The sequence below is a fragment of the Coenobita brevimanus genome, chromosome 89, assembly GCF_032717465.1.
Source record: "Coenobita brevimanus isolate Jiangsu-jjx chromosome 89, ASM3271746v2, whole genome shotgun sequence".
Lineage (NCBI taxonomy): Eukaryota > Metazoa > Arthropoda > Malacostraca > Decapoda > Coenobitidae > Coenobita > Coenobita brevimanus.
In genome coordinates, this window is record NC_137042.1 from 10472081 (window position 1) to 10500013 (window position 27933).

Below are 27933 nucleotides of genomic sequence, written 5' to 3' on the forward strand. Positions count from 1 at the left end.
ATTCCCCACTCCCCAAGCGAAGGGTCCACTCTCCCTTATTGTTTGCGATATTTATGTTGTTGGTCTTTTTTACTTACGTCGGGTGTGTGTGTGTGTGTGTGTGTGTGTGTGTGTGTGTGTGTGTGTGTGTGTGTGTGTGTGTGTGTGTGTGTGTGTGTGTGTGTGTGTGTGTGTGTGTGTGTGTGTGTGTGTGTGTGTGTGAGAGAGAGAGAGAGAGAGAGAGAGAGAGAGAGAGAGAGAGAGAGAGAGCGAGAGAGAGCGAGAGAGAGAGAGAGCGAGAGAGAGAGAGAGCGAGAGAGAGAGAGAGCGAGAGAGAGAGAGAGAGAGAATGTTCGCTTGTCTTAATATGAGTGAGTGAGTGAGTGAGCGAGTAAGAGGAAGAGAGAGAGTGGCAAGGAAATGACATGAAGCGGATATTAAGGTCGGTCTGAGCTCTTTGCGTGTGAGGCTTGGCTGGCATGTGAGAGAGAGAGAGAGAGAGAGAGAGAGAGAGTGTGTGTGTGTGTGTGTGTGTGTGTGTGTGTGTGTGTGTGTGTGTGTGTACAAGTTAGTTTCTTGAATACCGAAATGTCGTCAAACAAATCTTTCATAATTCTGAAATGAAGTAAGATTTGTAACTCCCAGCAAAACCACAGAACTTACTGTAGAATTAACGTCGGACTGGACGACACCCAACACGGAATAGCAGGCCAACACAGACCTTTATATACACCACCAGACCACACACACACACACACACTTCTAACTATAGCCAACAACCACTATCACTCATTTCCATTTTCTGACAAGCGTTTCTCTTCAGGGTAGACATAGATAAACAGACAGATCGTTAGATAGATGTAGATATCACATACTCCTGCATATTTATTTGTGCTGTGTAAATTTTTAAGTATTTCTGCTGTATTTGTTCGCTTTTATTCTTTCCCCATTGAGTGTCGTCTTTTCTTACTGTGCTAGTAATCAGTAAGATAACTTTTGCCTCAACTATGAATCAGTGTATCCTTTTGCTCTCATGTACAGTACCCCTTATTGCTTCACGTTCGGCGACAACGTTCCCCAGAATGCTGGAGTTTGTGCTGAAGAATAATTTAAAAAAAAATCACTGCAACCGAGAATGAAGGAAAAACTCTCTGCAATAATTTCTCTCTTACAAGTAATCTTCAGTTGCGGATATTTCTCCTGTATATCGCACGAGTTAATTTTCTGGGGAAGCACGAGATAAGAAAAGCATAAAAAAAGTACTGCTCAACAGACAGACGGATGGACTGAGAGACTGAGATAAACAGGCAGAAGGCACAACACAGAAGGACAGACAGCCTGATAAATAAATGAATGAATGGATGGATGGATTGATGAACAGATAGACGTATATCAACAAAGAAATTTAGAGGGAGCACATACTATACATATACATAAATACAGAGACAGACAGACAGAGACAGACATTATCGTACAAAAATACAGAATGGGAGGATCATAAAAAATGCAATCAAAGCACACATACAGGCCACCAGAAAGTACAGAAGCATACATATACGGTACAACATACATACACATCTTCACAGAACACCAAAAATCACCCGGAACAATACATAAACAAACACAGTCTTACATTCCTTACATTTCTCGAATAATCTTGCGGTCGCTGAATTTTACATTCCAGTGAGAAATGAAATAATGCTGAATGGAAACTAGGTATACATCTTGCAGGAAAAGTTTGTCATACACAAGTATTATAAAGATACAGTAGATATAGTCGTAGACAGAAATACAGATAGATAAACACACACACACACACACACACAAAAGCATGCGCGCATTTATTTATATATATATATATATATATAACATTTAAATTTCTTTCACATTTTCATAATCTTGCCCTTCTAAATCTTAAATGCTGGTGGTAACAAATTATATGAATGTCTGAGACATAAAATATATATCACAATGATCCGATTTTGTGTGTGTTTATTTGTTACCGTAACACAGCAAAAACGGCGCAACGTACCTCAATTTTTGTTACTGCACGGTACCGTTAAAATGTTTAACTGGAAGAATAAAACAGTTTCCAGTCCAATCGGGCCACCGGTTCCAAGGTTATGACTCATTCCTGGCCTTTTGCTTCAAATTTAGTTTCTGCTTTTAGTGGAGGGGATGGATTGGTCCTTGGTTCGGCACTGAATTACCAGCATGACAGAAGAGACAAGGGTGACGTGTTTGTTGCATTATCATTCTCTCGCCTCTCCTTCCTCCCTCCTTGTACTCCTAAAATCGTATATTATCATGCTTTTGTATAATTTAGTATAAGAATAAACACTACTATCCTGCCCCTCTCTCTCTCTCTCTCTCTCTCTCTCTCTCTCTCCTCAACGGGTGTCCCAGCAGGATAAAAATAGGGGAAAATTCCCCGTTTCGTCTAGCTCAAGGCATATGCAATTAAAAAAAAATCTGTTACCTTTCGACTGAAAATAGGAATTGACACTGAGCGAAGGCCACTGAAGGCGGCCTTTAAGCGAGTCTAAATAAAACTAAACACACAAAAACATTCACAAAAATACATAAACATAAACATATATGCTCTCGTACATAAATAATCTTACAGTCCCTAAACATGAGATCCTGGTAGCTAAATACTATATAATTATGAAAATATATACATCCACACAAAAGACACACACATACGCACATACACTGTAAACTCACAACCTCCGTCTTACATTTTCTTCGTTCTGACATAATCTTGCGGCTTTGAATCTTACATGTTAGTGGTGAGAAATGATATAAATGTTGGAGGAAAGGCTTGCGGTGGGAGGTGGACAGGGAGTAAGAGCGTGTGTTAAGCTTGACCCCTAGGAAGCTTACTGGCGGCGGCTGAGAGAGAGAGAGAGAGAGAGAGAGAGAGAGAGAGAGAGAGAGAGAGAGTTATGCAAATATTATAGGAAAGAACGAGTGGTAAAATATACTGCAATTCATCATCTTTCGTTCGGGAAAAGTGACATCTGGCAATGTGCATACTGATATTGTGCTGTCGTTTGTGTAATTATATCCCCTGTGATACGGATGGGAGAAAAACATTTAATCCAAGGTTTTTTATCGGGCATAGGAAGCTACATACATAACACCACCACCACACCCACCATCACCACCACCACCACCACCACCACCATCATCCTGACCTATTTTTATCCTACGCGATTTTAATATCTTGGTTTTGTATGACACTGCAAGGTAACTGGTGGTAACTGGTTCAGTCTAATTTGCCCCATACAACTTCAATCTGCGAAGGGGTAAGGGGGAGTTTGTGAGGTGAGGTGAGAAGAGAGTGTGAGGGTTAGTGCCAATAAGATGTGAGGTGAAAAGAGAGTGAAAGTTAGTGAAGGGAAGTGAGGGGAAGGGGTGAGGTGAGGGGAAGGGGTGAGGTTGAGGGGAAGGGGTGAAGTGAATGAAGCGTTTACTGTGAGGTAACAGTATGAAGGGTAATGAGAGAGAGATGTCAGGTGGAGGGGGAGTTGAGGCCTGGTGAGGCGACATGACGGGAGTGTACGAGGGGAGATGAGTGAGTGAAACTGAAGGTGTGATGTACAGTGAGGTGAGAGTATAAGGGGAACAGAAGAAAGGAAAGGTGTGAAATGTGTGAAGAGAGAGAGGAAGGAAGGGTGTGTGTGGACAGTGTGAAGAGAGAGAGAGAGAGAGCGGAAGGAAGGGTGTGTGTGTGTGTGTGTGTGTGTGTGTGTGTGTGTGTGTGTGTGTGTGTGTGTGTGTGTGTGTGTGTGTGTGTGTGTGGACAGTGAGAAGAGGGAATGGAAGAGGGTGTGAGTGCGAGGAGTGTAGGGAGAGAATGGAAGAAACGGTGAGTGTGTTGGTAGAGTGTAAGGGGTGAAGTGAGGGGAGGCAGTGAGGAAAGAAAATGATAAGAGGAAACGAGAACGACGGGTGGGTGTGTGGAGAGTATGATGGAAGGATGTGAGGGAAGAGTAAAGGAGTAGAGTGAGTGTGCGTGTGCGTATGCGTGTGCGTGTGCGTGTGTGTGTGTGAGGGGTCAAGTGAGGGCAGGCAGTGAGGGGTGAAACCATGGGCTGGTGGCTATGGGTACTTCGGCAAATGAGGGGTGACAGAAGAGGGGAGGAGGAGGAGGGGCAATAGGACTGAAAGGGAGAGAAGGCAAGAGCGGAGAAGGGGGGGTAAGAGAAAGGGAGGAGAGCGGCAAGAGGAAGGGAGAAGAGCGGCAAGAAGGAAGGGAGGAGAGCGGTAAGAGGGAGGAGAGCGGCAACAGGAAGGGAGAAGAGCGGCAAGAGGAAGGGAGGAGAGCCGTAAGAGGAAGGGAGGAGAGCGGTAAGAGGAAGGGAGGAGAGCGGTAAGAAGGAAGGGAGGAGAGCGGCAAGAAGGAAGGGAGGAGAGCGGCAAGAAGGAAGGGAGGAGAGCGGCAAGAAGGAAGGGAGGAGAGCGGCAAGAAGGAAGGGAGGAGAGCGGCAAGAAGGAAGGGAGGAGAGCGGCAAGAGGAAGGGAGGAGAGCGGCAAGAAGGAAGGGAGGAGAGCGGTAAGAGGAAGGAAGGAGAGCGGCAAGAAGGATGGACAGCGGAAAGAGGAGGGAAGGAGAGAAAAGGTAAGGGAAGAGGGGAGTGAGAAGAAGGGAAGGAGGGATAAGGAGGAGAGGGATAAGGAGGAGAGATGAAGGGAAGGGACGGAATACGAGGAAAAAAAAAAAGACGAGGGGAGAGAGGAGGGCAAGAGTAGGAAAAGGGTGCCAGAAGTAGGGAAGAGGGGAAGGGATGGGAAGCGTGAATGACAAGGGCGAAGGGAGAAGGCAAGAGGGGAAAGAGAAGAGAAAGAGAGGTGTAAGAGGAGAAGAGGAGAGAACAGAGGAGACAAGGGTAAAGAGGAATCAGAGAGATGGGGAGAGGGGAACACGACAAGAGGTAATACGAGAGGTCAGAAAGGAAAATTGAAAGGGGAGGAAGCTGAGGAGGAGGAGGGACGGGGAGAAGACGTTGGAGAGGAGGGGAAACAGGTGAAGGTGAGGGGAAACAGGGGGCAACGAGAGAGAGAGAGAGAGAGAGAGAGAGAGAGACAGGGGGGGAGGAGGTCTGGTGAATGTCAACAATTACCGTCTCTCTGGCTGGGAAACTTAACACCAGATGGACCAACTTGCCCGTAACCTACCCTCACCCTGCCTTCCCCTACCTCTTGCCTCTTGCCCACCACACCCTTTACCCCTTTCCTCTTACACTCCCCCATCTCTCTCTCTCTCTCTCTCTCTCTCTCTCTCTCCCTCTCTCCTTATCACCCAGATTATTTCATCAATCCTGCGTAGCTGGATGGTATAATTTTCGATAACTCGCTCTATAAAGTTGGCGAGATTCCGTCTGTCTGTGCGTGTACGGGTTTATGTCTGTGTCTGTTTGTATGTCTGTACTCCTAGGCTATTACATGGACTTTAATGAGGTTTCCCAGGTGAGTTCGTCTGGTTACTCCAAAGGTTTCCCAATATATACAATTTTACAACCATGATTTCTAGGGGGGTAAGCCCCCTTCACCAAATCAAAAGTTTTCAGAAATAGTGCAACAAGGGCAGATTTGGCTTTGACGTCTTAGTAGGTGTTATACAATAGACTTCCATCGGTGATGTGATATTTTAGAAGCGTGACCCCTCCCCCACAGTGTTTCCTGGGGGTCAGACCCCCTCCCAGAGATAAAAACGACCACAAATAGCGAATCGTGAACATATGGATTTCAACGAAACTTTTAAGGTCAGTTCGTCTGGTTCCTCGATAGTGTCTTCCATTATATAAAATTTTCCACTGTTATTTTTAGCGGGATCAGCCCCTTTCCAAAACTTGTAAAGGATACAAACTAGGGGAAGGAGGCAGGATAAGTCTTTGTTACCATAGTGCATGTAGAATGAGCTCCCATCCGCTAACTAATAATAATAATAATAATAATACAATCTTGTAATTCTTTCAAATCGGTATACATATTGCAGGATTCGATGGGTAATCTTCATGTTTTCTCTGAATGCACGGGAAGAAACTTCACATTTACTTCATTAATATAGGCAGAGATAGATAGATTAGATAGATAGATAGATAGATAGATAGACAGACAGACAGACAGATAGATAGATAGATACATACATATATTGACTTTTACATTTATATTTACATTTATATACATGTCTATACACAAAAATAAGGAACACACATTAACAAACACACACGGACACATACACAAACACACAAAAACACAAACACGCAAAACATGTGCCTCTCTCTCTCTCTCCTTGCCTTCTACCATCTGCATACTTTCTCTCTTTTCATTTTCTCCCATTCATTCTGTCTACCGTCTCTCCATCTCCCTCTCTCCTTTTTTTTCTTCTTTATTTTCCTTCATTCTTTCACCCTCCCTCCCTTTCCCTTCTCTCCCTGCCTCCCTCCCTTTCTCTCCATCTCGTTTACTTAGCGGTCAGATAGGAAGGATAAGGGGAGTGTTGTGTTTAGGTTCTCTCTCTCTCTCTCTCTCTCTCTCCTATCCTCGTCTCCTTTTCCCTCTTCTTCCTCCCCCGCCTCCTCCTCTTCCTCCTCTTTCCCTCCCTTCCTCCTCTCCTCTTTCTCTCCCTTCCTCATCTCCTCTTTCTCTCCCTCCCTCCCTTCCCTCCTCTTTCCCTCCCTTCCTCCCTTCCACTTTCCCTCCCTCCCTCCCCTCCTCTCTTCCCTCCCACTCCCTTCCCTTTCCCATTAACCTCGTTAGTGTTAGGACAGCGGGCAAACGAGAGGGTTATGAATGGTGGTGGTGGTGGTGGTGGTGGCAATGTTGGTAGTACAGGTGGGGGTGGGGGTAGTGGGGGTGGTGGTAGTTGGGGGTGGTAGTAGTTGGGGGTGGTAGTGGGGGTGGTGGTAGTTGGGGGTGGTGGTAGTTGGGGGTGGTGGTAGTTGGGGGTGGTGGTATTTGGGGGTGGTGGTGGTGGTGATAGTGGGGGGTGGTGGAGGTGGTGGCAATATTGACAGGGGAGGTAGTGATGGTGGCAGCAAAGGTGGTGGTAGTGATTGCAGTGCTAGTGGTGATTGTTAATGTAGACAGTTAAGGTAGTTGTGATTGTTAGTGTAAACAGTTAAGGTAGTTGTGATTGTTAGTGTAAACAGTTAAGGTAGTTGTGATTGTTAGTGTAAACAGTTAAGGTAGTTGTGACTGTTAGTGCAGACAGTTAAGGTAGTTGTGACTGTTAGTGCAGACAGTTAAGGTAGTTGTGACTGTTAGTGTAAACAGTTAAGGTAGTTGTGACTGTTAGTGTAAACAGTTAAGGTAGTTGTGATTGTTAGTGTAAACAGTTAAGGTAGTTGTGATTGTTAGTGTAAACAGTTAAGGTAGTTGTGATTGTTAGTGTAAACAGTTAAGGTAGTTGTGATTGTTAGTGTAAACAGTTAAGGTAGTTGTGATTGTTAGTGTAAACAGTTAAGGTAGTTGTGATTGTTAGTGCAGACAGTTAAGGTAGTTGTGATTGTTAGTGCAGACAGTTAAGGTAGTTGTGATTGTTAGTGCAGACAGTTAAGGTAGTTGTGACTGTTAGTGTAAACAGTTAAGGTAGTTGTGACTGTTAGTGTAAACAGTTAAGGTAGTTGTGACTGTTAGTGTAAACAGTTAAGGTAGTTGTGATTGTTCGTGTACAGTTATGGTAGCTATGGTTTTAAGTGGGCACAGTAATGTAAGGGGTAGTTGTAAGTGTTGATAGTTATGATCTCTGAGGTTTTAAGTGTAGACAATTATATGGTAGCTGTGGTTTTAAGCGTAGACAGCAATGGTAGTGGTAGTAGAATATATGAGACGGTGTTATGGTAATGATGGCTATATGTATGGGAGGGTGCTGCAGTGATGACAGAGTGGCTATTGGTGTAGTAATAACCCGGACTTCGAGTAATTACAGTACAAACGCCATGTATACAGTAACAACCTCTCTCTTTCTCTTTACTTTCCTATCACGTATTTTTCTTCGCGTGTGAACTGAATAAAATAATGTAGCTGAGGCACGAATTAAAAAAAAAAAAAAAAAGAGAGAAAAGAAAATAGAAAGTCACTCGAGCAGAAGGGGTTAACGCAAAATTATTTAACCAGAAAATTAATATCAATAATTTCCTAACCCCATTCCCCACTAACTGATTCCTTCACCTCGGGAACTATTTCTTTTTTCTTTTTCTTAGTCTTGCTGGAACTGGCGATTTTATTCTGCTGAGTGAGAGAGAGAGAGAGAGGGAGGATGGGAATGATTCTTAAAATATGGTGTATACGAGAAATAATAAAATATGAATATAAGGACAAATGAAGGACAATACACTAAGGAACGAAGGAAGAAAAGCAGTAAGATGGAAGAAGAGAAATACAGAACACACGCAGCACAAAAAAAAAGAAAAAAAAGTGAAAACAGAAAAAAGGGAGATAGAAAAGAAAGAAAGAAAGAAGGATGGATGAAAGACAGCTGAGTAAGAATAGAGAGGGAGAGAGAATAAAGAGTAGAAAGAGAGAAGGGGAAAAAATCGTTTAAGATAAGGATGAAAAGAGAAGAAAATGGAGGTAAAGAGAGGGATAAAAGAGGAGGAAGGGGAGGGGGAGGATAAAGGGAGGAAATTTGGAAACAGGAGGAGGATAACAGGTGAAAGAGGGAAGAGAAGAATGGGAAGGAAAGGGATATTGAGAGGACCTAATTGCTTGGAGAGAGAGAGAGAGAGAGAGAGAGAGAGAGAGAGAGAGGCAACACCTGTGACCTAGGTGAGGGACGGGGGGAGATCAAGGGAGCAAAGATTGGAGAAATAAAGAGAGGGACCCACCTGGGAACTGTGTGAGAGACAGACAGAAACAGACAGACAGACAGATGGATAGGCAGACAGACAAAGACAGAAAAAGAGAATATATATACCTGAATGCTTGTGTCTGTATTACGTTTAGGCGCAGGCAGGCAGTGTGTATTAGTAAATAAGGATATGCCTATGTGTATGTGTACCTGTGTTGGAAATGTGTACGTAAGTGTGAATATGTGAATGTGTATGTGTGTGCGTATATGTGTGTATACATATATGTGGGTATAAGTGTATGGCTGGTTGGGTGCATGCAAGTGTGTATGTCTTTACGTGTGTTTGTCTATTTGTACGTGTCTTTATGAGTGTGTCTATGTCTGCGTGTATGTATATGTGTGTGGTGTGGTGTGGTGTGGTGTGGTGTGGTGTGGTGTGGTGTGGTGGGATGTGGTGGGATGTGGTGTGTGGAGGGGGGGCAACTGGGACCTATGGGAGAGAGGGGGGAGAGCACTCAAGACCACCCTGTTGTCCAGAGATTTATAGTTCACTCCCCTCTCTTTCTCCCTCCCTCCCTCCCTCCATTTCTTTATCCTTCCCTCCCTCCCGCCCTTCCTCCATGTCTATCCTTCTCTCCCTCACTCCCTCTCTCCCTCTATATCCAACTCTATTTCCTCCCTCTTTTCTTTCTTCTCTTCATTTATTCCTTTCCTCCTTTTCCCTATCTTTCTTTTCTCTCCTTCTCACTCTTTCTTCTCTCTCTTCATATTCTCGCTGTTTCGCCTCACTCTCTTTTCTATTTTCTCTTTCTCCCTCTTATTCTTTGTCATCTCCTCCTGTCTTTTCCCGACTCTTTCTCCTCTCAATTTTTTTTCGCCTCCCTACTCCCTCTCTCATCTCCTCCCCACTAGACGTTCCTTCTCTGATTTTCATCCCTCCCAGTTTCATTTCCTGCGCCTCTCTCTCTCTCTCTCTCTCTCTCTCTCTCTCTCTCTCTCTCCTTCAGCCATTTACTCTACCTTCACCCTCCACCCTCTCCCCTCCCCCTTATCAACCCCACCACCACCACCACCACCACCAGACGCCTCTCCTTCACCTTCTCTTTAGTCTTTTCATTCTTCCATTTATCTGCTTTCTCCTCCTCCTCCTCCTCTGTTACTACTGCATCTTCCCCCTCTTCTTTTTCCTCCTCCTCCTCTTTCCTGCTTTCGTTCCTCCACCTCCTCACCTGTTTCCTCCTGCTCCTGATCTTCTCTTACCCCCCTCCCTTCCTTTTCCTTTCCTCCAGTTCTCCTGCTTCCTCAACTTCAAACCTCCTCTATTTTCTCTCTCCCTTTTCCTACCCCTGCTCCTCTCTTTCCTTCCTTTATCTTCTTTCCCCTCCTCTTCGTCGTCGTCATCATCATCATCATCATCATTTTAAATTTCCCCCCCGTTTTCATCACTGTTTGTCTGTATATTTTTCCTCAGTTTCCATCACAATCATCATCATCATCATCATCACCAGCATACTTATCAGCAGCATCAACATCAAATTCATTACGGTTACCATGTTTTCAGATTCCTCCTCCTCCAGAACATCATTATCATCATCATCATCATCATCTTTTTCACCATAAGCTACTTCGTTTTCCTCCATTTCCATCATCATCATCATCTCTTTTAATGCTCCTTTTCTGCATCATCATCATCATCATCATCATCATCATCATCATTCAGTCTTTTCCTCTTACTACTCCTCTTCCTTCTCTACTTTTACCACCACCACTTTCCTCACCTCTTTCTCCTCTTCCTCTTCCTTCCTCTTCTCCTTTTTCTGGCATTCTGTTGTTCATTTACATCCGTCTCTCTTGTTTTATTCCTCCTGTATTTTTAAGTTTTACACGAAATACCAGATCTCCGTTTGCAACCCCTCTCTCTCTCTCTCTCTCTCTCTCTCTCTCTCTCTCTCTCTCTCTAATATGTGATAATACTCCGACCAAACCGTCTAAAAAGGACCGTAATGTTGTGTGGTCAGTGTATCTATGTAACTGCGTAAGTGTATCTATATAAAATTGTAATTCGATAACAAACAAACACACACACACACACACACACACACACACAATATTCACTTTACATACAAACACAATCTCTCTCTCTCTCTCTCTCTCTCTCTCTCTCTCTCTCTCTCTCTCCCTCTAAGCGTTTTCCAATTCCTTCGTTTTCAGTTTTCGTACCGCCATGTCGTCAGTCTTATAAAACGAAATCCTCTTTTCTTTCTGGCAGTTTTCGTTATCAAATTCAATTAACCCTTTCACAATGATGACGCATTTTTTGTATTTTATTTTTATCCGGAGGCGAATATATTTTTGTTACGCAGAGAATTGTTGTGGTCTTCACGTAGGACCATCTATACAACGGGACACTTATGCTGCCCTAAATATGCAAAAGTCCCATCCCCAGAAAGGAGGATGGAGAACTGCAGGAGGACAGCTTCAGCCTGCAGTCCAATAGGTTCATGTCCAGATGAGCTTGGAGGACATAACAGCAAACAACGGAGACAACAAGAACAACAATAACATTCTTTTCAGTCCAAGGACGTCATTTTTATTTGTTTCTTGTTATTTTCAGACGATTTACAACTTGGGAAATCTCTTGTACCACAGGTGTTAATGAACGCTGTATCTAGCCTAACTACTCCAGAGGAAAGGCCTCTGTTAATGTAATCACCTGACGGTACAACAGAATAAAAAAAAAAAAAAGGTCATCTGAATGAACTGGTAAACACCCTCTAGTCCATGGAGCATTTTTTTCTTTGCTGTTGACTTTTTTGTTTTTTAAGGGAAAGCGGCTTGTTAGTGAAGGGTCAGTTTAAGCCATATTTAACATCCTTCCATGTCGAAGTCACACCTGATCTGAACAAAACTGTCTTGTGGTTTGAATAATTTAAAGGCGTCACTGTACTGAAGGAGATGACACAAAAAGGAAGGCTATGCTGCTCCCTAAATCCTGCCCTTTTTTTCCCGCCTCTTACAACACGTAGGGAATAATTGTTTAACACTTTATTTCTTGCTCTTAGAAATGGACCTTTACATAATCAGTCCTGTTTATCCCAAAATCCACGTACTTATGAGAAAAATATGCGAAATCTACCTACCTACCTACCTATCGAACCGCCTATCTATCTATTTGTCTATATATATAAACATAGCCAAATACAGGGTGGTTACAACAAATTACCTCCAACTCAAAATGAGATTATACAATGTAGTCTTCAATAAGAGACAATACGGAAGGTGTCAATTTGAAAATTCCCAGTCACCACTTTCTTCTTTCTCTATTTTTTCCTATTCTCCTTCTTTTTTATGCTTTGCCTTAATCCCCATGACTTAGGTATTTTATGCTCCCCTCTCCCAGTGCTCCAAGTCACCTCAGTAACCTCAGTATGCAGGGGCCCATTCTCTCTCTCTTTCTTTCTCTCTCTCTCTCTCTCTCTCTCTCTCTCTCTCTCTCTCTCTCTCTAATGCTGATAAGAAGAGTTCAGTAAATTTCTTCTTGGTTCTGATGCTATTCATTAATATCGCATTTATAACTTGGGCAAAAATGTTAAGGCGTGGATTTTTAACATTTCAACAGTTCTACTTCCTGTCTCTTAACAATGTTAGTGGTACAGAGGCCACGTTTACGCTTCCCGCATAATGTATTGGATAAAACTACAGTCTTTACCAGATTAATTTTCACGTCTTTACTATTTTACTTGAATTTTATATGAACACTGATATGAATGGGCTGAGGTTTAGTCTGGAAAATATAGGCGTTACAATGTTCTTTATTTTCCATTTTTCATAATTCTTACATGGTTTGAATAAGGACCTGTCAAAGTCTGTTAAATAAATGGCTGAAATGCTAACGACGCGATGTTAGATCCGTGGCTTTCAGTGTTACATTAGGTTGGCTAGGTATAACTTGGGTGATTTTAACACATTTGCCGAAAATCAAAGATGCTTCCTTAAAAAATGGAACCGGAAACTTTTAAGCCTGTTCTATGAAATATAGATAGATAGACAGACAGAAAGATGGATAAATATACAGTATACACGGTATACACTATATACTGTATGTATGTATGTATATATGTGTGTGTGTGTGTGTGTGTGTGTGTGTGTGTGTGTGTGTGTGTGTGTGTGTGTGTGTGTGTGTGTGTGTGTGTGTGTGTGTGTGTGTGTGTGTGTGTGTTTGTTTTATTCTGCTTTAAGTCGAATCTCATCAGCTTATGAAAGACTTTCCGAAGGGAGAAATGTGATAGTCATCAGTGATCCGTTGTGTGTGTGATCTTACCCAAGCTACAATTAATATCGTCTGGGAGTAGTAAAACTAAATGAATGGAGAGAGAGAGAGAGAGAGAGAGAGAGAGAGAGAGTAGAAAGAAGGGGTTAAGTTAGCCATCACCATACTTGCCATACACGATAATTTTCCTTTTAAGATGCATGCAACAATATAACGCACTTCAGCACCACAACAATATCGTAATTACACTAACGTTAGTTGTTTTACTCTAACTTGCCCTAAAACTGCCATCTTTCTATCAAAACATGACGTTAGTAATGAAGAAGTGCTATGGAAAAGATGCCGTGCAATAATATCATCTTACTCTGCCACAATGTTACTTGAAATAAGCTGTTACAGGACAAAAAAACTGGGTCAATTTAAGTAAAAGGACTCTAGTCAGTAACACCTGCTTTACTGGTTATGTGCAACAACTGAGATACTTCCAGCTAAATTCCACGTCGCAAGAACCCGCTATGAGCACTACACCACTTGGCTCCCTCTCTCCTCCATTACACAATTTTCCAGGTATAATCAGCGTTTTATCGACAATGCTCAGCGAATTTCATAATTTCTCATTTCATTTCGTGTATTTAACTCTACAGGTAATCTAGCTTCGACAGAAGTTCATATTCTACATTAGCTACCTCAACAGGAATATATCACACAAGATATATACGCATATATCTACCTATAACAAACTAATTCATGATATACTGCGTTTTGTGATGTATATGATACTCAAATACCGAACAACCTCTATTAGTTCTTATTATATGTCAATGGAGAATGAGAACAATTAAATCTAAATTCATCTGAAAAAAAAACTTAAGTCATCAAAGTACTCTACACGCCAGTTCAGTGTGAAGATGGCACCGTCATGTATCTACTGTATAGCCAGACGCCTTCATTTCTTCAATCCACGACGTACTCTTATTCTTGGTACCTCCAGACGATTATATTTGCCTAAAGGGAGATTTTTCGAACTGGAGGGATTAGACAGCCTCAATTATTAATCCCTTCACGCCTAAAGATCGTTACTTAGTTGCGTAAAATTGTCCACCCGTAGTCTGATTAAGATGAAAAAGACATCACCGTATTTAAGTGGTTAATCCCGGAGACGGTGGCCACTAACAAATCGCCTCCAGATTGCCCTGACCTCCGCCATCAGCCTACCCATCACCCCACACCACCTTCATTCATACATCTCTCCACTCCGTCCATCTACCTTACCCTCGGTCTCCCTCCCCCTCTTCTACATGACTTAAACTCTCCTAATCAAACTCTCACTCTCGTTTCTCCCACAGCAACATCATCGGCATCATCATCAACAACAACAACAACAACGGTGAATAAATGAATCAGCCAAGACATCTCTAACTATACCTACGATGCCACTACTTACCATATACGCAGCAATCATCAGGCGGCCTAGACTTCCACAGGCCGCAAGATGTAACCAGGGAAAGAGGAACAAGTATATGTCAGTGTCATTCGCACGCACTCACTACCGCGACACAGCTCACTGCGCGTATGGCGGCGGGAGAGGACAGACGAGACACGTGGGAGGAGCCTGTCTGCTTCAAACTTCACAATGGAGTCGAACTTGATTTGTTTGTGCAGGTTCGAATCCACACTTGCCCGAAACCTGTGATAGCCAGGAGGAAACGAGGCATGCGGCTCCGTTCGAGGTTCATTCTGCTAGTGGAGTTCCACTTACCCTGAGCTTCGTTTCCTCTTGGCGGTCACATGCTTCGAGCTCGTATGACCTCGTCCTGATGCAGCTTGTGGTGTATCCTGGTTTAAATGTCGATGGAAACACTAGCCTATATCAGAAACATGCAGTAAAATGAATATTTATTATTCAGTTATTATATTGTACTGATGTACGGCTTTAAACGAAACTAAATACTTAGAGCAGATGTATACTGGAAATAAGTTCTCGTCCGGCAACTGTGTGGGCTAAAGTATAAATCATTTCGACTGCATTCCTTTCTGTTCGTCATCCTCTGCCGCCTCCATAACCACCCTCTAATTCCTGTCCGGCACATTCGTCCTCGTCCACAGCAATAAATGCAATGCATGTCACTAAAGTTAATATCTCCCTCGCCCCTGGCGCGTTGATTTGTGTCAGTGTCGTCTGCTACAACGAGCGGATGAACCTGCACAAGCCTGTAGCAGGTAACGTTGCGTTTGCCGAAAGTGTTCGTGAGACACCACCATTATTAATCTGTTTCAACAATTATGACTAACTCATAGGATTAATGTATTTATTAAAGGATAATGATCTGCCACATTTCCAAGCGCTAAATAAAAAAAAAAGAGCACGCAGATGGAGCTAAGCAACACAGGAACTTTACGAAGTTATTACAAAATTACAGGAACATTGGAAATTCCGTATCTAGCGTTCAGTTCACGAGTCGCTCAGGATCTGCAGGTAACTTTCGATACCAAGTTTCATACTAACGAGGGATTTTGACTTATAAACAGGCATGAGTAGGTTAGATATTCATAGTTTTCAAAGAATAAAACAGTCTCAAAGCCGTAGTTAAAATTCATTTCTGTAATTATATTTCATATTCTGTTTATAAACATTGTATGCATTTTTTTTTTTCTCTTTCTTTACGTAGTAATGTTCTTTGCGGTGTAACGACTGCGTTTAAGCTCTGCATTATAAACTGGGTAAATTTATCCATTTAATCTTCACCTGATAATACTCTCCAGGCTTCGTCTTCGATTTTCAGTGTTATTTGACAGAAATTAAGCGACAAAAACGGAAACTTTTACCTTTTCAAATGACCTCCCTTGCAAAATCGACTTCCAGGAAACTGGGTGCTATGCCTACTCCATACTTTCTTTGCCGCTGTACAGCTGTTGACTCTATACATGGGTCTTATTTCCCCCCCTCTGTGTGGAAAATGGGAAGGACCATCACATACAGTTCTAAACAGGGTAAAGTCGAAGGTTCTACATATCAACTCTCTCTCTCTCTCTCTCTCTCTCTCTCTCTCCTGCAGCACTGTATCTCTTTCCCTCTACTATTGCTATTTCAATGGTCACTGCCGTTCTCAAATGTCGGCTCGTATCTCTCCTCCATTACGGTGGGAGCGCATCACCCATCTAGCAATGTACACTCACTGTTTTAGTGTCCAACTCTTTATTGCAAGAGTTAACTGATCCTCTTAATTCATCATGTATGCAACAGGTCAACCTCTGAACTGTCTAAATCAGTCTATGTTTCCCTCTGCCTATGACCTTCTGTCTTATACACAGTGTTTAAACAACTCGAAATAATGACTTTTGAAATGGGCTTTTTTTTTTTTTTTCCGGAAAGAACAGTTCTGCAGGTTCTAATCACTGACTTCTTCTTTCCTGCATACAAATAGTACAGTATAAAATCTGGTCTAACCTGGATGTACAGTACAGAATTGTACAGCATAGAACAGTATGGTTTGTACAATACAGTGCGGTATGGTATAAGGGATTAATAACAGTTGCCATTAAACTCTTCTCATAGCACAGTGAGAGGGTGAAAATGACAGTATGTGAGGCCGACTTCTGAGAATGAGGGTGACGGGGCGAGAAGCTGAAAATGACACTGAAGATAAGGGTGGAGGTAAGACTGACAGTAAAGGGGAGAGTATAGAGGTGATGACGGCAATGCAAAACAGAATAAAGGATTTGAGAATGAGGGCAGAGAAAATGGTGGTGTAATGGGGACAGTGTGAGAATGTGAGAGACGATGACAGAGGGCGGGAAGGTGAGGAGGGGGGTGGTAGTGAAAAATGAGAGTATAAGGATGTGAGGGTGACAGAGAATGCGGGTGTGAGGGTGAGAAAGAGAGTGTGAGGGTGATAACTGTGAGGGTGTGTGAGGGTGAGAGTTGTGAGCAAGAGTATGATAGTGTGATGTTGACAGGCATTGTTAGAGAGTAAGGGTAAGTATGATGGCAGAGAAAAATGAGTATGAAGGTGACACAGAGGACGATGATGAAGGTGAGGACAAAAAAAATGAATGTGATGTTGTGAGGGTGATGGAGTGAAGGTGAGGGTGAGATGAGGGTGAGGGTGATTGAGAGGGTGAGGGTGTCAGCTTTCTCTCAAGGGAGGTACTGGCTGCTACTACCCTCCTCCCTCCTCTCTCTTCCCCTCCCCCTTCATCCCCTATTTCTTCCCCTCTCCATTCCCCTCTCCCTCTCCCTTCCATCCTCCTCTTCCCTCCTCTCTAACTCCATCCCCTTTTTCCCTCCCCTCCTCCCCCCTCCATCACTCGAGGGAAATAATCAGTAAGAAGATCTGGCGCAGGGGACAGAGAGAGACAGAGAGAGAGAGAGAGAGAGAGTGGGGGGGGCGGGGGGGAAGAGGGTGGAAATTACACACAGGGAGGAAAAGAAATAAGCCAGACCTAATGAGAAGAAACTAAACGAAAATTTAAAAAACCAGGAAGACGAAACAAGAGGGGAATAAGTGCAAGAAGGTAAAAAGAAAAAAAAAAGACACTAAATACGAATAAAACAAGGTCACAAGGAAGAAAGGCAAGAAAGAAGAAGTGAATCTGAATGATGGAAAATAAATACACAGCAAAAAGGTGTACACAGATTGCAACACCCGCGCCCACCAACTGATCTAAAGGCAAAGCATTTGACTTTGCCCTGCGACCCTGGCTTTCGTGCGACTGCTCTCAAATAGATTTACTTAATCCTTGTCTGGCCCTTATCCAAGTTTGGTCCAAATCAGATCCAAACTGAGTTTACTTTATTCAATGATAGTGACGTTTAACGTTTCTGTGATCTTCATCTTTCCCTTATTATTCTCAAATCAGAAATCCCTAAACCCTTCAGCAAAGCTTGGTCTAAAGCGGATAAAAACTGTTAAAGTCAACAATACATTTTGACCTTGACCTTCGACCTCTTCTCAAAAAGAGCAGTTCAAACCCTTCGTTTACCCTCAACATTTCCACCAATTTAGTCCAAATCAGATCAAAACCACTTTAATTAGTTCGTTCACACACAGACAAGACAGGGGTCGAACTATGACCTTGCACAGTGCACTGATTTTTTACTGTTCTCAGAATCAAATCCCTTGGTTCTTGCATTTCCCTCAACCACTCCACGAAATTTGTTATAAACCGGACAAAAGATATTAAACTTGATATTGCTATACCAAAATTTGAACTAGCCCTGTGACCTTGACCTCTGACCGATTTTTCTCAAGAACAACAGGTCAACCCTTTGCTGCCCCTCTACTCGTCCCCCAAATTTGGTTGAAATTGGACAAAAAACTCATAGTTATTTTGTTCACACACACACACACACACACACACACACACACACACACACACACACACACACACACACACACACACACACACACACACAAACACACACCGCTCGCTGGTGCAGTGGTAACGCTCTCGCTTGCCATCTGGTAGACGGGAGTTCGCGCCTCGCTCAGGTTGCGAAAAGTTTCACTGACGAAGTGGGTGGTTACTGTCCCCCTCGAGCAAGGGGACGGGTGTGTGAGTGTGTGAAGGTCACAGCCTTGCCCTTAGATCGGACTATATGAGCTCTCAGCTCCCTTCCGGGAGGGTAAAATGCTGACGATCACGACCATCAAGTGATCCTGATCGACCCGGTGAATTACACACAAACACACACACACACACACAAACACACACACACACACACACACACGTCTAGCAAAAAACACAGGCTCTCAGTTCGCGATTGTTGTGTAAAAAGTTAAAAAAAAAAAAAAACTAAAATATAAAACAAAAGATAGAAGCATGAAAGAAGGCAAGAAAGAAGAAACATCCAAAAGACGCCATAATCCATAAACATCAATTGAAAAAATTAGAGAGTACCTAGAAAGGTTCAATCCCATAAATGACAATCATCACGGATTCATGCAAGGACGATCCTGTCTCACAAACTTATCTTTTTTCTCGGAGGTCTGTAAGGCTGTTGATGGCCTTAACACTTACGATATTTTTTCTCTGGACTTTAGTAAAGCTTTTGACAAGATTCCTCAAGAAAGGTTGGTTAGGATGGTTCGAGCACACGGTGTAGACGGCGATACCTTAAAATGGGCAGAATCCTTCCTGAAGGGATGAAAACGGAAAGTTATAATAAATGGCACTAAATCGGACTGGAGATTAGTAACTAGCAGTGTACCTCATGGATCAGTACTCGGTTCCCCATTGTTCATCATATATATAACCGATCCAGACTTAGGAATCACTAGCAGTATTAGCAAATTTGCCGATGACACAAAAATTGGCATTCATCATTTACTCATCTGACAACTTTGTTAACCTTCAAAAGGACCTCGATATGTTGTCCAAATCGTCTGAAGATTGGGAAATGGAATTTAACGTGGAGAAATGAAAAGCATTTAACGTGGACAAGACCACAGGAGATACTAGATACAACTTAGATAATAAAGAAATTAATAAGTCTGAATGTAAGAGAGATCTAAGTGTAATGATTAGTCAAAACCGTAAACCAAGGCAACAGTGTATCAATACGAGAAAAAGCAAATAGGGTCCTAGGATTTATTTCGCGAAGAGTGAGCAATAGGACATCTAAAGTAATACCGTACCTTTGGCTAGCATTAGTAAGGCCACATTTAGATTATGCCTTGCAATTTTGGTGCCCATGCTATATAATGGATATAAATTCGGTAGGAAATGTACACAAACGAATGATAAAAATGATGCAGGATATTCGGAACCTTTCACTTGAAAAAAGGACTGATAAGGCTACATCTGCACTCACTAGAAAGGCGTAGAGTAAGGGGAGACTTAACTGGGGTGTTTAAATGGATGAAGGGAAGAAATATGGGAGATATTAGCAAGGAACTTAAAATGAGCATAAAGGATAGAATTCAAACTAATGGTTTCAATGAAGACAAATTCCGTTTTAGTAAGGAGATGGGTAGAAACTGGGTTGGCAACAGAGTAGTGGACAAACAGAATAGGCTACCTAGTGATATAGTTGCTGCTTCTTCCACTGAGTTTCAAGCATAATCTAGATACGCATATGACAAGTAAGGGTTGAATAATTATAATAAATCTTCTAATTACTAATTTATTCTTTTTTTTTTCTTTTCAGGTTTCACTACGACAATCTCTTTTCTCCTTTAGCACTTTCCACCCACTCCCGTCCACTATCCCATCCGGCGCCTGAACTCCGTGGACTCTCGAAAGTAAAAGCTTAATAAAAATAAACTTTGTACGATGGTCTGAAGGAAAAGGGGAGAGGTGAAGGGGGGTTAGTAGATTAGAACAGAACAACTGTCACAGTCGAACTAACCACTACCTAAACTCTCGCCGAATCATCCAAAATAAAATGTAAACAAAGGTGAGATGAGGGAAATGGGAGTGTAGCTCAGGCCGACCAGCCATTCGAATCAAACTAGCCTAACCACCAACCAAACTCGCCGAAATTCTCCCAAATAAAATGTAAACAGAGGAAATAAAAGAAAATGGGGCTAAGTCAGGATGCGAGGTCGGACTGAAACTAACTAGACTTTACGCGCGCCCAGAACCTCGACCTTGCAGCGTTATTACAGTTTACGGACAGGTGTTGTTAATTGATGGCGATTCGGGATGAGTTTAGTTAGAAGTGTTGGAGCCGGAGCGTTTGATGCTCCCGCCTCTTGTTGTTGATGTGGCTGCTGTGGTGGTTGCTGTTGGTAAAATTTTTGGTCATTTTTTTTTTCTTCCTGCTGTCGTATTTGTCTTACGTTGCCGTAGTTCTTGTTATGGGCTTTGTTGTTTACGTTGTTACTATTGGTGCTGTTTTTGTGGTTATTATTATTATTTGTTTTTTCCTCTGTTGTTAATGCTGTCATAGCTCTTGTTGGTTTTTGCCGCTGAATGTTATTGTTGTTGGTTTTGCTGCTGCCGTTGTGGTCTTGTTGATACTGTTATTACTGCTACCGTTGCTGTGGTTGTTAATGCTGCTATTTTTTTCTTGATGTTATCATTACTGTCACTAGTCTGTAATTGTTAATAATGCAGACATTGTGGTTATTGTTGTGGTTGTGGCTGCTGTCATCGTAGCTGCTCTGGCTACTGAGGTTGATGGTATTTGTGTGTGTTGCTGCCAATGATAGTCGGGGATATTGTTGTTATTCTCGTTATTGCTGTTATATCTGAGGAGGTTGTTACTAGATTTTTTGCCAAGTTAAAATAGTCATTCCTTTTTCCTGCACAAAGGTTATTACGAGACATAATCAGTATAGATTTAAGATCTAAGGAAGACTTTGTTGTTGTTGTTGCTTGGGGTATTGTTACTCTTGTTTTCGTATTACTATGTGCTTCTATTGGTTCCCCTATCAGGTTGTTCTGAAGTTGTCGTTCAATTCATTATTCTTCAATTATGCGTGTGGAAGTGTGGCTGCGTGTGGAAGTGTGGCTGTGTGTGGTAGTGTGGATGTGTGTAGGGAGGTGTGGCTGTGTGGAGGTGTGTATGGAGGTATGGCTATATGTGTGGCGGTGGGAGTGTGGCTGTGCGGTGGTGAAGCTGTATGCGAGGTGTGACAATATGTGTGTGATGGAGTGACTGTGGGTGTGAAGAAGTTGCTGTGTGCGTAGATGTGTGGTTGGATGTGTGGAGATGTGGATGTGTGTAGGAGGTCCGGTCGTTTGGAACTGAGGCTCTGTGTGTGTGTGTGTGTGTGTGTGTGTGTGTGTGTGTGTGTGTGTGTGTGTGTGTGTGTGTGTGTGTGTGTGTGTGTGTGTGTGTGTGTGTGTGTGTGTGTGTGTGTGTGTGTGTGTGTGTGTGTGTGTGTGTCTGTGTGTGTGTGTGTGTGTGTGTGTGTGTGTGTGTGTGTGTGTGTGTGTGTGTGTGTGTGTGTGTGTGTGTGTGTGTGTGTGTGTGTGTGTGTGTGTGTGTGTGTGTGTGTGTGTGTGTGTGTGTGTGTGTGTGTGTGTGTGTGTGTGTGTGTGTGTGTGTGTGTGTGTGTGTGTGTGTGTGTGTGTGTGTGTGTGTGTGTGTGTGTGTGTGTGTGTGTGTGTGTGTGTGTGTGTGTGTGTGTGTGTGTGTGTGTGTGTGTGTGTGTGTGTGTGTGTGTGTGTGTGTGTGTGTGTGTGTGTGTGTGTGTGTGTGTGTGTGTGTGTGTGTGTGTGTGTGTGTGTGTGTGTGTGTGTGTGTGTGTGTGTGTGTGTGTGTGTGTGTGTGTGTGTGTGTGTGTGTGTGTGTGTGTGTGTGTGTGTGTGTGTGTGTGTGTGTGTGTGTGTGTGTGTGTGTGTGTGTGTGTGTGTGTGTGTGTGTGTGTGTGTGTGTGTGTGTGTGTGTGTGTGTGTGTGTGTGTGTGTGTGTGTGTGTGTGTGTGTGTGTGTGTGTGTGTGTGTGTGTGTGTGTGTGTGTGTGTGTGTGTGTGTGTGTGTGTGTGTGTGTGTGTGTGTGTGTGTGTGTGTGTGTGTGTGTGTGTGTGTGTGTGTGTGTGTGTGTGTGTGTGTGTGTGTGTGTGGAGTTGCCATGCGAGGCGTGCCCTTCAGTCTGGTTCTCAGCATGGAAATGTCGTCAACACTCACCAAATTGACACAACCACCCACGTGCGTCATGGTCATCATCATCATCACCTTCCTCCCACTTTCACAGAGACTAAGATCCAGACAGGGAAAGGGAAAAAGACTACACTCTAACAAACTTCTCGAGCATTCTTGTCGCTACCGGACGATTTTATTCAATCTAGAAGAGAAGCCTGGTAGTGAAGAAGTTAATGAGGGCTGTGTCTAACCCCTCCTGCTCAAGACCCAGTAAATAATAAAGCCGTCAGCACACAGCAGATTAAAATAAAGAAAATATCCTCGAGTTGAAGCCATTATGTACGTTGGTTCTCTAGACACTCAACTTTTTTCTTCTTGCTCTTTCTCCCTCTCCCTCACATTCAATCACTCCCTCACTCTCCCTAACACTCTCTCTCTCTCTCTTTCTCGCTGTCTGTCTATCTAAACCACACCTGCTTCTTTTCCCCTTTACCTCCTTCAATCTCTTGGATGGATAAATAAACTCTCTCTCTCTCTCTCTCTCTCTCTCTCTCTCTCTCTCTCTCTCTAAAGAAAGCCTCAATGTAATATCAAGGGGAGCCACAGAAGCCTCTCTCACCTACACTACACAGACCCACTGTTCTGGGCCGGGTTTATCATTTTTATACCTGGGTCCCTGGTAGCGTTTTCTTCATATTCGTTTTCTCTCTTTAAGGGAAACATTATTACTTCAAGTCCTACTGTATTTTTATTCCTGGTCTTCGCTTCTTCTGCTACTTTTTTTTTTTCTCTCTCTCTCTCTTCCCTCATTCTTCTCAACCTTCCGTTTAATGTTTTTCTCCCGTATTCTTTCCTCTCCTACTTTATATTTCTTTGCTTACTATTCTTTGTCCCATAACCTTTCCCAGTTTTTCCTCTTCTCCTCCTCCTCCTCCTCCTCCACCGCATCTTCATGTTTTCTCCTCATTCTTCTCTTTTCGCTCCCCTACTTCTCCTTTTACGACCCACCTTCCCTCTGTCGTACTCACCTCCCACGCAAATTCAACATCATCACTCCCCCTCATCTCTCTCTCTCTCTCTATCTCTCTCTCTCTCTCTCTCTCTCTCTCTCTCTCTCTCTCTCTCTCCACAGAAAACCACTCTTCCACAACATTACCTCCACCATGACTGTCCCGTTATCGAAAGCTCATTTGTAGGGACGGAAGGAAGAAAGGCGGTCACCGTCCCATCTCTCTCTCTCTCTCTCTCTCTCTCTCTCTCTCTCTCTCTCTCTCTCTCTCATTCTTGGTCCTGGCGAGGCAATCTGACCACCAACTTTCCCATCTCGGCAGCCACTGGACCTTGCCTTTCCATCCCAAATCACAAGCTCAGATGGACTTAGTTATCGTGTAATCAAAAAATAAATTACCTTTTATTCTTCCAGAGATTAAATATTCGTCCTTGTCTTCACCTCCAAAAAAATATAATAAGCTATCCTTTAAATATTCATGTCATTATTAAAAAAAAACAAAAAATGCGTAATCCGTACTTCAACTATTATCGTGTCTTCAGCTATATAAACTACGATAATTTGTCCGTCTGTCTTCAACTCAAAAATCAAATAAATATAGAAATAGAAAACAAATAAATCAATGAATAAAAAGCCGTACTAGTTTCATTTTTTTTCTTTTTTTCTTTTAACTCCTTGCATCTGGTGAGGTTTTTTATCAATTCTTACAACTACCAGACGATGTTGAATGGGTTTATGAAGGTCGTGCCTAACCACTCCCCGTCCCAAAGTCTCTCCCAGGCTGCATAAGGGCGTCTGGAATTAGCAATAAGAAGGCTTGGATTAATACGAGGGTCATTAAGGCAGACATTTAATTTTTGTTCAGTCTCAGTCTTCCCCTTGAATACGACAGGGAACCATCGAATTTACATCCAAGTCCCCAAAATTGTAACGCTGGGTGAACAGGGGCAAGGGAGAAACAGCCTTTGCCCAACATTCTGACCGGTCCGAGACCCGAACACCAGGTCTCAGCTTGCGTACTGGATATGTTACCACCGCACCACCAGCTTCCCCGCATCAGGAATAAACTAAATAATAAGTAAAATATAGTTCATCAAAATGCATCAAAATTAACTTTTTTTTTTTTTTTCACTCGTTCTACCTTCGTACGATTTTATTCAGACTGCGAAAAAAATAAGGGAATTACTGGAGGGCGTCTTTAACCCCGTCATTATGGTCTCTGCACAGCTGAGGAAAATCGTTTGGATGCAGCAAGGATATTTAAAAAGAAAAATGACATACACAGGCTGAAAGAGTTAAGATCGGCTCACTTCGAAGTACTGGACGCATTATGTTTAAACCCGTCACTATGCTGTACTTCTTATTTGTGTCTTGCTGCTGTCACACTGAGGAGAATCTTTTCGAAGTGGAGGATTTCGATAAAGCCTTCATTAACATCTTCATTGCAAGAAACCATTCCAGTGTTGCGCAAAATCGCTTGAAGGTGGCAAGAATGAAATAATAACTCACTGTACGGACGCGGTTAGGATCTCACTTTTGCAAGCCTCCCCTAAACAACTAAGGCATACTCCACACACTCCTTACATCACCTCATCCCCGCAGCAAAAGAAAAAAATCGTCTGGTTGTAGCAAAATTAAAAATTCCTTCCCGTAAAAGACAGAGAGAGAGAGAGAGAGAGAGAGAGAGAGAGAGAGAGAGAGAGACAGAGAGACAGAGAAAGAGAGAGAGACAGACAGAGAGGGAGAGAGAGAGAGACACACTGGAGTGATATCTGGAGACCTTTTAACCCCAGAACTTATATTCTTGTTATCTACGGACGGTATTAGCCACTACTGGACTTTTCGAGCCGGAGAGATAAGATACAGTCTCAAATCATGCCATCACTACTAGAGATATTCCTGAGTTTAATAATATCGTATGGAGGTAAGAAGAACGAAATTCAAAGTGGTTATAATGAAAGGCGTATTGGAAACCGTTTTCCGGCCGAGCACTACATGGGAAACTCTCTTAACACCGACCGCAACAATAGTAAAAACAATAGCAGTAACAACAACAAAAACAGCAACAGCAGCAACAACAATAACAAATCGTGTGGCTATTGTCAAAGCCTTAAAACACAAATAATCGTAATGAAAACCTTACTGGAGTCTCTTTTAACCAACAACCTCGTGGGACTGTCTTGAAAGTCAAAAAAAAAAAAGGCTGGTGGTAATGAGAATAAACTGCAGAAGACATCCTCGTATTGAAGAGCTTACTGCAGACTTCCTAACCCCTTCACTACCAGCAGGGAAGAGGGGGAAGCTATATTATGCTAAAGAGGAGAACAGTGTGGTGGTGGTGAGAATGGAGTAAAAAATATATAGACACGCTTGTAGGGAAGGGATGCATTATGATACCCCAGCCTGATCAAAAGAACTAACACAGGGCCAGTCAGTGGTTGTAAAAAGATGGGAGATAAGTACTGTATTATATGATTACCTAGAGAGAGAGAGAGAGAGAGAGAGAGAGAGAGAGAGAGAGAGAGAGAGAGAGACAGACAGACAGACAGACAGACAGACAGACAGACACAGACAGACAGACAGAGAGAGAGACAGAGAGACAGACAGACAGACAGACAGAGACAGAGACAGAGACAGACAGACAGAAGGGGAAGGGGGGAGATTGACAGAGATGGTAACAGAACCTAGCCAAGAGAAAACGTTTATATCTTTACCGTTTACGAACATTTGCCATACACAACAACAACCATACAATCAGCAGAAAGGGAACGGAGGAGGAAGGCAGAGGGAGAGAGAAGTAAAAAGCATAGACTGGAATTTACCGTGTGAATGCTATAGGCTATTATTTTCTGCTAGCCTAATAAAGGGGAGTGACTAGGAGAGTGAGAGATGTAATGAACATTTGAAAAGCAGAGAGAAATACAGAATAGTATGTAAAAAGATCAAGGAGGACTGTTATTATTATTATTATTATTATTAGTAGTAGTAGTAGTATGATTATTATTATTATTACTGTCTCCACCAACAAAGTTAAACGGAACTTCACTCACGTCTGTATGCTTGTATACAAGATATCTCAATGTTGTTATCAGATTTCAATGAAATGTGGTGGATAGATGGGCAATGGATCAAAGAAGAGTTAAATATATTTTGACGTCGATCCGCACCCGGATGCAGGAATATATCATAAAATATATAGTCGTTAGCGGTGGTATTCGCTCTCTGAGTTTGTGTAACCGGCCTGGTTAAGACCGTGCAATAAAATTACTATTTGAGGATGTAACAGTATTTGTATGGAAGGAAACAGGAATTACAGAAGTAAACCATAAATTTTATTATCGCTGGTAGTGGTATGCACTCTCCGAGTATTTCTAGGTATTATTATTATTATTATTATTATTATTATTATTATTATGTATTTAATTCATGGAATCTAACTGAAATGGGAAGCCAAGAGTAAGAAGTTTCGTACTAAACGTTTGGAAAATAAAAAGAGAAATACCGGACAGGAGGTAACAAAACATGGATTTTAAAAAATACAGAATTGGAGATAACGAAGATTGGAAAGGGAAACACATTTTTTATTTACTTCACGTTCCCCAACAAAGATGGGTGACAGAATTAGAGATACACTAAAGATATTGGAAAGTAAAAAGACACAACGACAAAAATAAAAGGAGATAAAGAAGGAGAGAAGGGAACGATGACTATTATATGTTGTTTAGGTTACCCAGTTAATGCCGATGACCTGGGATTTAAATATATGCTAATTTTTGGAAAGGAGAAAGTAAAGGCAACAGCAGATAATAAAAGACGCAGAGGAAAAGGTGGCTGTATGTAGGGTTGACGCAGGTTAAAGTGACGTCAGGTAGAGTACCTACAGTATAGAGGCTTAAGCACCAAAACGCTCACAAAGCCCAGTTTTTGGCATACAGACTAAAAGACCTTCGCTATATAAGTGTAACCTCCTTGCACAGCCCCAACTTACTTTGTAGGAATCGCGAAATCGAGTCACAGAAATATCGATTTTCTTCTTTCTTTTCCTTCCTCTTTCTCTCTTTTTGCTTTTCTTCTTTTTTCATCAGATATAACTACAAAGTGAAAATGTGTACACGGGTGGGTTACACGCCAAAACACTTCATTACAACCGAGGATGTGCCTTTTCATACTTACAGCAGCATCTGAACAAGAGTAGGCGAGTTACAGCCGACATATATATATATATATATATATATATATATATATATATATATATATATATATATATATATATATATATATATATATATATATATATATATATATATATATATATATATAACACTCAGATTTCTTCTCAGA